At 32.2% G+C, this 12773-nt stretch overlaps 2 protein-coding genes across 10 annotated transcripts in view; both read right to left on the reverse strand.

Moving 5' to 3' along the window:
• Positions 1-12773, reverse strand: part of LOC127702813 (S-adenosylmethionine mitochondrial carrier protein-like) — a 167108-nt gene that overhangs the window by 150590 nt on the left and 3745 nt on the right. For 2 of the 5 annotated variants that reach the window (XM_052207146.1, XM_052207116.1), the window contains exon 1: positions 127-1303. The exons of 1 other annotated variant lie outside the window; for it this stretch is intronic. The gene's annotated coding sequence lies outside the window, so the exon portion shown is untranslated. Of the gene's footprint in view, positions 1-126; positions 1304-12773 lie in introns of those variants that run through there. 2 more of the 5 variants (XM_052207139.1, XM_052207123.1) reach the window with 2 other exon arrangements.
• Positions 1-12773, reverse strand: part of LOC127702978 (nuclear transcription factor Y subunit beta-like) — a 298592-nt gene that overhangs the window by 83459 nt on the left and 202360 nt on the right. The window contains exon 10 of one of the 5 annotated variants that reach the window (XR_007982632.1): positions 4769-5985. The exons of the other annotated variants lie outside the window; for them this stretch is intronic. The gene's annotated coding sequence lies outside the window, so the exon portion shown is untranslated. Of the gene's footprint in view, positions 1-4768; positions 5986-12773 lie in introns of those variants that run through there. 5 annotated transcript variants of the gene reach the window in all.

The following is a 12773-nucleotide window of genomic DNA, read 5'->3' on the forward strand; positions in this document are numbered from 1 at the left end:
TAAATATCATGTATATGTTTCATCTATTAAAACTACAGAACCTCCTACACAAGGCTAAAGCAATATAAACATATGGTATTCTGACAAACTGAACATCTTTGAATAAAGGAAAACAAAATTACATACATGTACACAAAAAATCATTCCAAAGGCCTTTGATTAAAGGCCATTAACTCCACTTTCAGCACTAAATATTGGCTATATTGTGGCAGTCATTTTTATTGGTGGAGGAAGCCAGCTTCTGATGAGCCTCTAGTTAACTTCTTTTATAAAGAGTTCCATTAATATGTCTTTGTCCTGTGAGGTGTGGTCCATTTTGGAAAAGACACTGACAATTCATTATTAACTTTTACTTTCACTTTCATTTTAACGTTGTCAAATTAATTATTGTGACGTTACGTCTTGTTAACCTTTGTAACCCCATATGCACCGCATTTCTGAAGACGCCACCGTAAGTGGCGAAACATGTAGACCATAATAAAGATTTTCCTTGCAGTAATCTACGATGTTGTTGTCTTTGTGTAGCATTATTTTCCTGAGGTTTTAAGACAACCGCAGCATACCTCCGGGTATCCATCCTGATTACTCTCTATCAGCCTGTACCGTTAGAAGGTGTTGGTTCACTCGATGCAACCTATTATTTTTTTGTGAACCCCTGCATCTAGACGATCCACCTTTGCCAAACCCGCGTTGTATTTGACAACCACACCGCATTGACAATATCGACCCCTTCCGAGATTGCCGAATTATTCTAGAAAGTCAACAAATGAATTACTACCACTCAAAATCAAAAGAAGACCACCGCAAAACGTACTGAACCGCAGAACCGCACAATTATTGTTGAAATAAACTTGCAACATGGATAGTGTACCACAACCGCAAAATGTAACCAATTCACCACAACTTCCACCATGCCCTACATGTGCGACTACCATACATCTTACAACATTCCCGACGCAATTGGAAGTAGTACCTCTTTCCGAGTGAAGCCTTTTGGAATGGTACGGAATGTCCTGTGAGGTGTTGTCCATTTTGGAAAAGACACTGACAATTCGATCATTATTAACTTTTACTTTCACTTTCATTTTAACGTTGTCAAATTAATTATTGTGACGTTACGTCTTGTTAACCTTTGTAACCCCATATGCACCGCATTTTATGTACTTCAGTATTTGTTTTCTATGTTTAAATTGTCCTGAAGACGCCACCGTAAGTGGCGAAACATGTAGACCATAATAAAGATTTTCCTTGCAGTAATCTACGATGTTGTTGTCTTTGTGTAGCATAATATTTCTTTTGTTTAATTATAACTGAATATCAGCGTGATCACAGTTCCAGCATATTTACCTTTTTCATGTTTTTCATTACAAAAGTGGGCTTTTAATGAGTTGCAGCAGAGACATATATACACATATTTGTCTCTGGTTGAGGCAAATAAATCTGCTATTATAGATTTTTTTAAGGACTATTTGATTAAACAAGAAAACTTTTGTTTGATAAGATTGTGTGGAAGTGTAGTGTGATCATGTGATGTGTTGAAAGTCATAAATGTAAACCATCCTGAAAGGACCATCAAAGCACATATTTTATCTAATACATCCAAAGAGTTTTTACAGTAAACATGTCTCTTTGAAAAGTTTTATAAATAATACATTGTTTAAACAGGGTCCCAGATAACTTCAACTGGATGAAAAAGTTGTGTAATTTCAGAACTTATCCGGATTGGAATAAATAGCAATAAGGTGAATAGTGTTGATAGTGGCATTTTTACACCAATTTTTAATTTTTTGTAAGGGAACTAGTTAATGAATCCACAGTATCTGATAGTGCTGAGTTCACCTGGTACAATTATGCTTCTATTATACATGTTATATATCATTATATGGATATAGTCAACCTTCCTATGGATAGAAACAAATGACAAGGAGATTTCTCCATATAAAGTAGGCACTGGATACGATTACCATGATTACCTGCAAAAAGTAACAATAAAAAATAATTATTGTTACTTCCAAGACTAATTGCCAAAATGTATTTCCAGACAGGGACCCGATTTTATACGAAAACTGCAGGTAACAATAATATCATTTTTTTATTGTAATACCTACAGTTAATGCTACCCGCAAAATATATATGCTGATAGGCACTGACCTAAAAAATGTTTGATTTTCGAGCAATCTGTGAAATAAATTTAAACATGAAACTATTAACATGATTAAATTTCCAGATTTATTGACCAAAATGATGTTAACCTTTGCCAAGGGGGTCGATAAAACCAACTCACAATTCTTAAGTATGGATTCCAAAGAGCAAGATGTCCAATTTGTGGTAGGTGAAAAGATTATATCCTTTCTAAATTTTAATGATAAACTTGAAAAATTCCAAGATGCATTTTTTTTGCAGTTATATAGAAGAAATCTTGTAAAATAGGAGCACCGTCCAAAGCAAAAAAAGAGATCCGAAACTAAAGATATCATTCCTATTCAAAATTGAAATAAACATGCATTCATAAATTTGTTCAAATACGTAAAACAATATACATGTACATGTATTTATAAGTGACAATGACACGAAGACAAGTGTTCCGATGCTACACACAAAATAAAAGAACAGGGTTCCAATGTCCCCCGCGTTGCACATATTTCATCTGTCCAAGGGCAATAACTAAAAAAAAATATTTTATTTTGTTTTTAAAACTTTTTTAAATTATCTTAACACAATGCTTAAGAGAATTGAAGAATTGAGAGCAATTTCTCATATATATAATATTTCCAAGGGGCATAACTCATTAAAAATATTTGAATGGCTATTATTTTCGAAATTGTCCATGATATTGCTGATATTAACCTTTGATATGAATTTGATAAAAATCTGGCAAAAATTGTACATGTGAGAGCGCTTACAATGCAAATTTCCATATAATAAATATTTCTAAGGGCATAACTCTTTTTAAAATAATTGATCGGCACTGATTTTCAAACTTGTCCGAACATTGTTGATATAAACCTATGATATAAGTTTCATAAAAATCTGGCAAGAATTGTACACATAACATGAACAACAACAACTAACTAATCTTCCCCAAGGCCCTCATCATAGAATAAACAGCTTCGCCTAGAGCAGCTGGATACGACCGCAGAGGTCCAACCCTGAACAGTTGGGGCAAAAATGGACACAATATTCAAGCTTGATACAGGTCTGAATTTGGATTGTAATTAAATATTTGACACATTATAGGTTTCTGACACAGAATAAATGTATAGTCAAAGAACTTAAAATTGGTTATATGATTTGAATTTATATTCAATTGAAGATTTCTTGCTTTTGTGCAATACACTGTGCTGTTGTGCAATACTTAGTAAATCTGTTTTCAGACTATATACAAAGAATTAGCAAAATAAATTGTGACCCCCAATTTTTCTTTGCAAAATTGACAATTTCTTAAATCTTGAGGAAAAAAAATTGTGGTATTGAACCTTGTGGTACAGTTTCAGAGCAATCACAATACTTATACACAAGTTATTGTCCTGAAACTAGAAAAATGCTTGTTTTGGGCCCCTTATTCCTAAACGGTTGGGACCATCACCCCAAAAACAATCCCAACCTTCCTTTTGTGGTATTGAACCTTTTGGTTAAATTTCATAGAGATCCATACACATAAACTAAAGTTATTGTCCGGAAACCAAATGTCTTCGGACAACGACATGATAGCATTATACGACCCCAAAATTTTTTTGCAGTTGTATAAAAAGCATACCTGTACTTTGACCTATAATGGTTTACTTTTACAAATTGTGACTTGGATGGAGAGTTGTCTCATTGGCACTTATACCACATCTTCTTATATCTATAAACAATAAAATGCTTCGCTGGGGCGCAGCTTGATACAACCGCAGAGGTCGAACCCTGAACAGTTGGGGCAAGTATGGACACAAAATTCAAGCTTGATACAGCTATGACTTTGGATTGTCATTAAATATTTGACACAGCATAGGTTTCTGACACAGGATGAATGTGGTGTAAGAACTGGAAAAAATTTAATTTACCTATTATGGTGGAATATCCATAAACTAAATTGTTTGTTAATTTCAATATATCAAAGAATATGTAGAATTCAATGTTTGACGTAATGTAATAAAGTTGAAATTTGGACCGTTTTTGTTCAATGTGGACCAATTTGGTAACATGTATAAATAATCAAAAATCTAAATACATGGGAGCCCATTTAAGTACATCATAAAGGTATTAAAATAGAAAGTGACATCATAGTCATGGCTAAAAATAAACAAAAATCCTTAATCAGCATCATTTAAAGTAATATCTAAAAATAAAATTCCTTTGTAACCATAAAAGCCCATTTAAATACATCATAAAGATATTAAAATAGAATATGACATCATAGTCATGGCTTAACATAGCAAAAAACCCTTAATCAGCATCATTTAACAGTAATATCTAAAAATGGAAATTACATCATAAAGGTATTAAAATAGAAAATGACATCATAGTCATGGCTAAAAATAAACAAAATCCTTAATCAGCATCAGCAACATTTTATAGTAATATCTAAAAATAAAATTCCTTTGTAACCATAAAAGCCCATTTAAATACATCATAACAGATATTAAAATAGAAAATGACATCATAGTCATGGCTAAACATAGCAAAAACCTTAATCAGCATCATTTAACAGTAATATCTAAAAATAAAAATTTCTTTGCAACCATAAAAGTAAAATAGAAAATGACATCATAATCATAGCTAAAAATAAACAAAAAATTTTTTTATTGGCAAATTTTAAATGGAGTTTATTATACTAAAACAATAAATTTGCAACCATAAACATGATAAAACCCCATTTAAACACATCATAAAAGTATTAAATAATTCAACTTCATCATAAGGCTATAAAAATAGAAAATGACTTCATAGTCAAGGCTAAATTTAGGTAAACAAAAAACCTTCATCAGCAAAATTTTATATTGGCAAATTTCCAATGAAGTTTATTACACTAAAATTGTTGGCAAATTTCCAATGCATTTATTAACAATAAAGTTATTGGCAAATTTCCAATTTACATAATTTAAAAGCAGTGTAGATGAGATATTTAAATGAGTTTGAATTACCAACCTTACACTGCTTTTAAATAATGTTCTTTACTCAATTATTTGTCTATTAAAATGGAAACCCTTGTTTTTTAACCTTTTTTCCCCTTATTCCTTAAACATTAGAGCCATAACCCCCCCCCCCCCCCCCCCTCCAAAGCCAATTATTACTTTCCAATGTAACCTAAATTTCCAATATACATAATTTTAAATTTCAATTCCTCATGATATATAACCGTATCATTATTATTTTCTTTCATATATAAATCTGAAACAACCATCTTTAAATGGAAAATTTTAAAGAAAAAAAAAGGAAAAAAAAATTCCTACCCCCCACACATTTTTTCAACCCCCTTTTGATTCATCATCCCCCACCTCAATCACAACCTTCAATTTGTGGTATGGTACATTGCAATACAATTTCACAGAGATCCATACACTTGAACACAAGTTTTTGTTGCAAACTAAAAAAATCCTTATTTTCGACCAATATTTGGCCCCTTATTCATAAATGTTTGAGCAATTAACCCCAAAACTCAATTCCTACTTTCTCTTCGTGATAAAAAATAACTAACTTAAAATGTAAATTTTAAACAAAAAAAAAAGGAAAAAAAAAATTACCCCTTTTTTGACCCCTGCCCCCCTTATGATTCATCACCCCCACCCCCCTTTCCCCCCAAACCAAGCTCAATAACAGCCTTGCCTTTGTGGTATGGTACCTTGTAATACAATTTTAGAGAGATCCATACACTTGAACACAAGTTATTGTCTAGAAACTAAAAAATGCTTATTTTAAACCCCTTTTTAGGCCCCTTATTACTAAACGTTTTGGGCAATTACCACAACACTCAATTCCAGCTTTCCCTTTGTGAAATGGAACCTTGTAGTAAAATTTCAGAAAGATCCATACACTTACACACAAGTTATTGTCATGAAACTAGAAAAATGCTTGTTTTTTGCCCCCTTTTGGCCCCTTATTCCTAAAATTTTGAGGCAATTAACCCCAAAATCAATCCCAGCATTGACCCTTTGTGATATGGAATCTTGTGGTACAATGTCAAAGAGATCCATATGCTAACACACAAGTTATGTCTGGAAGTTACAAAAATGCTTATTTTCGGCCCCTTTTTGGCCCCTAATTCCTTAACTGGTGGTACCATAACCCCCAAAATCAATCCCCACCTTCCTATTGTGGTATTGAACCTTATGGTAAAATTTCATAGAGATCCATTCACTTAAACTAAAGTTAGAGTGCGAAAACCATTGTGTATTTGGACGACGACACCGGACGACGACGACGACGCCAACGTCATACCAATATACGACCTCAAAATTTTTTTGCGGTCGTATAAAAATGCAAACATATACATGGCATACATTAGTATAAATGTCAAGTAAAATGATAATATTCAATACAACTGCATAAAATGTTATGAAAAAGTAAACATGATAAAATAAGTAATACTCAATATTTTTTCAACTGGTTGATTTCAATAAATGATCTGTTACTTTGTATTTGAAAGAATTAACATTTGTAATATTTCGTAACGATATTGGCAAATTGTTCAACAAGAATGGTCCAGAATACATCAAAGATTTCTTGAACAATTCTATTTTTGGTTTAGGGCGTATTGGGTTTCCTTGAACAGCATTTCTCAAGGGGTATGGATTTCTGTCTGAAACATAATGAAACTTGCTAGTAAGATATGATGGGGCATCATTTTTGATGCACTTAAATGTCATCACAAACTTGTGATATTTTATTCTCTGTTCAACTGTCATCCAGTTTAAGTGTTTGAATAAGGGCTCAGAAGGAGCGAAAGGTCTGTTTCTAGTATTATTCTAGCAGCTCTCTTTTGTAATTTTAATATCCTATTTAAACCCTCACTGCTACAACTACTCCACACTATACAACAATAATCAATTAGTGGTAAGATATAACCATTATAGAATAATTTTCTGCAGTCTAGATTAAGAAATTTCTTAATCTTTAATAGTAGATATAGCCTAGATGAAATTTTTGAGCAGATCAAATCAATTTGGTTTGTCCATGTGAGGGAAGGGTCAATTTTAATGCCTAAGAGACTTTCGCATGTGGAAGATTGTATCACTTGATTGTTAATAGTTAAACAACTTTCACTGTAATGTGGCATTGCTTTTTGCTTTGTTCCAATAATCATATATTTTGTTTTATTTTTATTGATGAACATATTGTTATCATTACACCATTCCTCATAAGAGCACTAACATTGCAATTTTCCATATAATTAATATTTCTAAGTGGCAGAACTCTTTTAATACTCTTTGGTAGGACATCCTGGTACTCCGTCAAGCAAGAGCAACGTAAAGAAGTAAAATCAAGCTTTCAATCTGTACAATTTTGGTGGGAAATTAACTGTTTTATGTTTTCTATACATGTATGTCAAAATAATCGGTAACAGTAAAATTTTCCCCCCAAATTGCACAGATTATATGTTTGATTTTACTTCTTTTGGTTGTTCTTACTCGACCAAGTACCAGGATTTCCAACCAGAGATTAGGTAACCTGTTGAAAAATTATACTATCCGGAGTCAAAAGTCGGTAATATGAAAAAAGTATATTTTCGGGTAATATTTGTCGATTCTCTTGTTCATATTGAGTTTTTGGAAGACTGAAGTTCTCGGAAAATGGGGGTACCGATGTAAACTTACTGATCCTCTGAATAAACTTATTCTTGGAGGACATCATTTAAGGTTCATGTGGACCCTGCTAAAATGGCTGTTTTCACCTCAAAATTTACTCCGAGTACAGACTAACCTGTGCATCTGGAAAAGTTTTAAGGCATAGCATGCCCTAGATAAATAAACTTCACATGCATTTTATGTTTTAGAAAATTTAAAACTTAACTGGATTTTGCTGTGCACTTTTTTTCATCCCCTGCCGAAGATGATAAAATTAACAAACAGTTGAGTTTCACTTGATATGGTCCACTCAGGTATACAGAGTTTAAATCACCAATTATTGTCAGGTATCTATTGTCCTTCTATTGCCCATGTCAATCAATACAGTTCACTTCAATTATTACCTGTGGGGAAGTTCTCAAAGGTCTTTGCCAACTTTGTTTATTTTGGCACCTTCTGTAGGAAAGAAAAAAGTGCACTGCAAAATCCAGATAAGTTTTTAATTTTAAGCATAAAATGTATTTGAATTTTATTTATCTAGAGCATGCTATGCCTTAAAATTTTTCCAGATACATAGGTTTGTCTGTACTCAGAGTAAATTTTGAGGTGAAAATGCAGCCATTTTAGCCAAAGGGTCTACATGAACCTTAAACTGTTAAACGTTAACATTGTAGTAACTAAGTAAGATCACATTCCCATATTCATATAACTGAGACCAAGGGAGTACACAACCAACAACAAAAATAGTTGGGCAAAAATTCCAATCTATTTCTATCAAATTTTAAGAGTGGTACTACATGCCATTTAGGGGTCGCCCCGCTATTCCGACACCCCATTGGTCTGACACTCCATTGGTCCAACACCCCATTAGTCCGACACCCCAATAGTCCGACACAAGCTGTAATTGAAAATCTACTTCATACAAAGAAATGGAAAGCAATCAACAACCTTGCAATATTTTGCTTTACAAATACAAAGTGTGATCGAGCTCTTTCAAAAAAAACAACACGCTTCAAAAGGAATTTGATTGATTGATTGCTGTTTTCTTTGCGTCCAGAGTCAAATAATTCATGCACGATAAAGACGAAAACAAATTATTACTTAATACAAAAGGTATGTCCTGTAATAAGGAAATGAGGGCAGAAAATTTGGACTGTCACAGGAAAATAAGGGTATTTTGGAAAGGCATAGAAATTTGGCCTGGCAACAGACTGTTATGAAATAGACGTTCCTTTATAATATATGTTCTAAATATGGAATGTTATTTTCATTGGAAAAAATATTACGTTACTTGTTCCTGACAAAATAAAAGGTATAAATAATATTTGTTCCAAAAGGAACAGATATTATAGGATTGTTTATAACAAAGTTTCCAGGGTAACTTGTGTTAGGAGGAACAAATATAGGTAAACAAGTGTGGGTACCAGGCAGATTCCATATTTAAGAAAGTTAAAAAATTCCCATAAGTATGTTTGGCATTAATCAACACCAATGAACTTCTGTTTTGAAATACATGTTATACTTATATAAATTAAGACTTTTTGACAAAAAATAAATCTATTCACAACATATTTTTTAAATAAAGGACACGTTAAAAAAATGTTGCTATCATAAGAAAAAGGACAGACATTTTGACAGAAAATTCTTATGTTAGCAACACGAACAATCCTGATATCTTCAGTATTTTCAAGGTTTGGATGTATATCTTGCTTAAATATGAAAGGAAAATTGAAATAAAATATTTTTTAACATCTGTACCAATAAAAAAGGAATTGTAATAGCTTTTAAAAAAGATTATCTTGGAATTGCTAACATAAGATTTGACAGACATGAACAGTGTGGTAACATAAGCCTGATAAGATTTGACAGAAATGAACATTGTTGCTAACATAAGATTTGACAGACTTAATTGTTGCTAACATAAGATTTGCAAAATCAAAAATTATGAGCTAACCTGGGAAAAATCATTAAAGGCGAGATTATTCAAACATAATTAACTTATATAAGTATATTTTTTTTACTTCTTCAAGTAAATAAAGATTACTTGTACAGTAGTACCCCTGACTTATAATATTGCTACTTTAACCTAGCTTGCATCACCTGTTCCAAAGAAGGACACTGTCCTATTCTTAGGGAGCTACCATTTGATTTTTATAGGGGGGCTAGGATGAAATTTGAATAAAATAGGCAGGACAGGAGTTTTGAGTAAAAAAAATAGGCAGGATGAGAGTGACAGAGACACTTCCAAAAAAAAAGTCAGGATGACAATTTAGGTAAAAAAAAGTCAGGATAAACTTTAAAAAAAAGGCAGGACCGAATAGAGTGAAAAATAAAAAGGCAGGTCAGAGATTACAACTAAAAAAAATGCAGGACAAAATTTTTCATCGGCTATATCGTGTTTCTATCCCGTACGGGATTGGAGAAAAATGCAGATTTTCAACATATGTAAAACTGCGATATTTTTTTATATGAATAAAGGAAAGATTTTATTTTATATCTTCTTCAAAAAATATCGTTAGATGTGTATTATTCTGATCCTCATTCTCTCCCGTAATATACGACCATTTCTATAAAAAAAGAGTGTTTTAATAATTTTAAAATATGTTAGTGTTTTTGTTCGATATACGGGATAGAATAAGGATCAGTATATATAAGAAGATTTCTATTAAGAAAGTGTCTTTTTATGTAAAATAAGGGATAGAATGAGGATCAGTATATATAAGACTATTTCAATAAAAAAGTGTCTTTTTATATTGAATACGGGATAGAATGAGGATCAGTATATATAAGGCGATTTCAATAAAAAAGTGTCTTTTTATATTGAATACGGGTAAGAATGAGGATCAGTATATATAAGACGATTTCAATAAAAAAGTGTCTTTTTATATTGAATACGGGATAGAATGAGGATCAGTATATATAAGACGATTTCAATAAAAAAGTGTCTTTTTATATTGAATACGGGATAGAATGAGGATCAGTATATATAAGGCGATTTCAATAAAAAAGTGTCTTTTTATATTGAATACGGGATAGAATGAGGATCAGTATATATAAGACGATTTCAATAAAAATAAACTGCTTTGCTGAGCGCAGCTGGATACGCCCGCAGAGGTCCAACCCTGAGCAGTTGAGGCAAAAATGGACACAATATTCAAGCTTGATACAGGTCTGAATTTGGATTGTAATTAAATATTTGACACATTATAGGTTTCTGAATAAATGTAGTCAAAGAACTTGAAATTGGTTTAATTTAATCCCGCTGCAAATGTTTGCACCTGTCCTAAGTCAGGAATCTGATTACAGTAGTTGTCGTCTGTATATGTAGTTCATAGGTGTTTCTTGTTTCTCATTTTTATATAGATTAGACCGTTGGTTTTTCCGTTTGAATGGTTTTACACTAGTAAATTTTTGGGGCCCTTTATAGCTTGCTGTTCGGTGTGAGCCAATGCTCCATGTTGAAGGCTGTACCTTGACCTATAATGGTTTACTTTTATAAATTGTAACTTGGATGGAGAGTTGTCTCATTGGCACTCATACCACATCTTCCTATATCTATATAAATTGAATTTATATTCAATTAAAGATTTCTTGCTGTTGTGCAATACACTGTGCTGTTGCGCAATACTTAGTAAATCTGTTGTCAGACTATAAACCAATAAAGTTCAATTAATTCTCAATGTCATATTAGAAATTTAAGAAAATGTAAAGGGAGCTTACATCAATAGATATAAACAATTCACCAAAGTTTCATGAGAATTGCTGACAACATTTTTGAGTTATTGTCCGAAAACTGGAAAATCCCCCCTTTTTTAATGAATAAAACCCCATAACTCAGAAATGTAAAATGTAAAATTTATAAAATTCTAAACGGAGCTTACATCAATAGATATAAACAATTCACCAAAGTTTCATAAGAACTGCTGAAAGCATTTTTGATTTTTTGTCTGAAAACTGGAAAATCCCCCTTTTTTTATGAATAAAACCCTGCAACTCTGAAACGTAAAATCTAAAATATATAAAAATCGAAAGGGAGCTCATGTCAATAGATATCAACAATTCACCCCAATTTCTTGCAAGTTGGTGAAAGCATTCTTGAGTAATTGTCCGAAAACTGGAAATTCCCCCTTTTTTTAATGAATAAAACCCTGTAACTCAGAAAAGTAAAGTCTAAAATTTATAAAAAACGAAAGGAAGCTCACGTCAATAGATATAAACAATTCACCAAAGTTTTATGCAAATTGGTTAAAGCATTTTTGAGTTAATGTCCGACATGTTGACGACGGACGGACAGAAGGACAGACGGATGGACGGACGGACGGACGGACGGACGGACAGACGGACAACGGTATACCATAATACGTCCCGTAAACGGGCGTATAAAAAGTGTCTTTTTATATTGAATAAGGGATAGAATGAGGATCAGTATATATAAGACGATTTCAATAAAAAAGTGTCTTTTTATATTGAATACGGGATAGAATGAGGATCAGTATATATAAGACGATTTCAATAAAAAAGTGTCTTTTTATATTGAATATGGGATAGAATGAGGATCAGTATATATAAGATGATTTCAATAAAAAAGTGTCTTTTTATGTAAGAAATGTATCTTATTACGGGATAGAAAAGAATCATTAGTTACAATGTAATCTATATAAAAGTTGATGAAAGGGTTTTCTTTGGGGTGATGCTATAAAAAAAAAGGGGTAAAGATATTTTTGGGGGAAAAGAAATATGAAAAAATCAATTTGTGATGCCAAATACGGGATAAGTTTAAACTATCCCGTAATTTGCCAAATACGTTTAAACTATTAACTAATTGATATCGTTTATTTCGTTAAATATGCAGGTAAGTGTAAATATTGCGTTTGTTCCTTAGGTAATAGAATAAAGGTCATTACATATTTTGTTAGTAAGAAGTAAATACAGTTAATAAAAATTTGTGTTTTGAATAAACCAAATTAGCTATTGGCGTTTGTTGAGTTGTGGTCAGCATGTAAGTAT

This window comes from Mytilus californianus, unplaced genomic scaffold, assembly GCF_021869535.1.
Source record: "Mytilus californianus isolate M0D057914Y unplaced genomic scaffold, xbMytCali1.0.p SCAF_1, whole genome shotgun sequence".
Taxonomy (NCBI): Eukaryota; Metazoa; Mollusca; class Bivalvia; order Mytilida; family Mytilidae; genus Mytilus; species Mytilus californianus.